Below are 2,931 nucleotides of genomic sequence, written 5' to 3' on the forward strand. Positions count from 1 at the left end.
ATATATATATATACATACATATATATATATATAAAGTGGTTATAAACTTAGATCTAAGCCACAGCATGTTTTCCACTTTAAGACAATTAACTTTTCCTTCAAAAACTAATGATGTGGATAATGTGCTACAGATTTTTCTGCCAGGTAAAAATAGACATATAAAAACATTTCTAAAATGTAGATTCTTAGGAGCTAAATAAAATGTATAATGGTATTAAATCTTATTGTTGGTGCTTCTCTCACGTACGAAACAACAATCTCTAACAGCACCTTCCAGTAAAATAGTTGTATTTCCCCTTTAGTGTCACATCAGGGGATGATAGTAGCAGAGTCGTCGTAACAGGTATATTATTGCTGTATTTTTAGAGGTTAATTTGTGTAGATTGTGTATATTATTGTTAAATGACTTTGTGTAAAAGGATTTAAATGTAGTTTTACAGCAAGATATCTGTTGAATTGTAGGTATATGAAATATTTGCTTATTTATATGCAGAGATTTACCATGCTGAAGAGTTGTCTTGTATTTTCTTCCGTTTGTAATGTATCCTATTTATATATTATTGAAGTTCTAAATAATGTTTATGGTATTATATCGTCTTTGTGAGCCAAAGAAAAAGTACAAAATATTAGTTGACACTTTCATTTAAATCCTAGTGCCCTTAAAATAATAACTTACAGATAATTTTACTGAATATAAGGAATTCTAACATTGTGTATAAACTGTCAAATGATAAGATCCTTTTAATCTATTAGAATTTTCAGTTTTATTTATTGTAATGTCAGACTGTCCAGTGTTCTGAATGCTTTTCTAGTGAATGTCGGTTGTTAACCAAGGCCCCTGTTTTTGAGTTGTTTTTCAGGACTAATCTCTATGACCATTTTAACTAAATTCTGTGGGAAGATTCCTGAAGATCTATAGCATTTCTGCAGGAGTTTTAACCCACACCATTCTTTTAGTGAAATGGAATTCACTATGTGTTTGGAGCTTATAAAATAAATAAAAACAAAAGTAATCTCAGAATCTTTAAATACAGCTTGTCACAACAATTTAAACCAGCTAGAATTTCCAGGGTATAGACACCAGAGTCATCTGCAGCTTGTTCAGTTTTAATCATTAGATAATCAATCCTCCGACGTGGAAAACTCCATAATGGAAGCAGAGTAGTGGAACAAAATGAAGATTCAATAATCCTCTGTCTACTGAGTTACTGTCATGATGATAAATGGAATATACTAATTTCAAATATTTTCATACATGATTCTATAGCTATCTTCCTATGCAAGTCTAATTAACTGTTTTTTTCCTTTTTTTTCCCCCCAAATCAGTAATAAAATTAAATTATTTTAGAAACATTCAGTGAAATACAGCCATGCTATGCAGTTTTTGCACCTTCCCTGGCTCCTTTCAGTCCTGTGGAAGGACAACTACAGCCAGGGGAGATTTCCATACTGCAGGTTCCACTGGTTGTCTTCTGAGGATGCTGTCTCACATCAATGGCTGGGTCAGAGCAGGGAGAAGGAAGAAGCTGTCATGGTAAATGCCGTATCATATAGCACAGCCTTTCCAGCTTTCCATATGACTATTGCTTATCACTCTTCTGTAATCTGTAAAACTTTTTAATGAGATTATTTGAGTCTAAAAATTATTATAAATTTATCACTGTCTTTTAGATTTATGACTTTGAAAACATCATCTACATGATTACTTTTTTGCCATGAAACCACCCAGTAATCTCAGCAGTGAATTATTTCTTTCGTTAGGTTATTTTCCTCAAGACAGTGTAGTTGGTTTCTTGCCTTCTTGATCTTAAACCTCAGTCTTCCTTAATTATAAGCCTGATATCTCACCCTGTCTTCAATAATTAACATTTCTTGATGTAAACATCCATGCTGTGGGACCTGAGGCCTGCAATACAGAAGTAGTCAGTGTGAACATTGACTTCAGTATCAACTTCCATAATATTAAATGCCATTCTTTATAGATATAAGCTACTCATCAGAACTAGAGGACCTCTCATTGAGAGTTCTTCGTAATGTGCAGAAAGAAATTTGTTTTGAAGAGGAAGTACATGTCACATTTCAATTCACAACCTTCTGCCTGAAATCTGGTCTCCGTCACAGTTTTACTTTATTCAAAGGGCAGCTACAGAAGATTGAAAGGTTTCCCTCAGCCCTTCTTGTTTATGAGAAACAATATGAACTAGCGTGATCAGTGCAAAGATGTATAACTGCTGACCTAGCTTCACTAGGGGATTTTACATCATCTACACAAGCAGCACCATGGTCCTTGTGATTTCTTCACCTGGTTCTTAGGTGGGAATTTCTGACTTCCTCCACCTCCATAGTCAAGATATTTCAGCAACAGTAATACTAAAGATCCCAATTTACCCTTAATCCTCTAATCTTAATATTTTAACACCATGGACCTTGTATCCAGATCACCATTTCAATATTCTAATAATAATTTCTTGTATTTGAAATGTTATATCTTCTAGCAGCATATAAACTAGTTAAAGAGAATCATCCTGATGTAACTGATGAAGAAACTACAAGGAAAACCATTATATGGCTTACTGGCACTCATACAGCAAACCTTGGACAGTCCTGTGGTGTAGTCAGAAATAGATCTAGACCTCTTCAGCACATAAATAATATTTTGCTCACTAAAATTTCTGCTTCTTCATTTCACTGAATATCATGTGTTTTGGAGGTCAAAAGCATGAGAGGTTCTACCTATTGCCACTGATGGTTTGCAGCTAGGTGGGAAAAATGGACCTCTTCCTGCCTGTTTCAGAAGTGAGACAATTATCACAGAGATGTTTTCTCTAAAGACAGGGAATTTAAATTTATCTTCCTACTCTCTCTATTTTATCTTGCCTTTCTGTATTGTTGTGTCTTGACACAGATATTGCCTACAGTTAGATTTTTGCA

This window comes from Antrostomus carolinensis, unplaced genomic scaffold, assembly GCF_000700745.2.
Source record: "Antrostomus carolinensis isolate BGI_N321 unplaced genomic scaffold, ASM70074v2 scaffold43706, whole genome shotgun sequence".
NCBI classification, from domain to species: domain Eukaryota; kingdom Metazoa; phylum Chordata; class Aves; order Caprimulgiformes; family Caprimulgidae; genus Antrostomus; species Antrostomus carolinensis.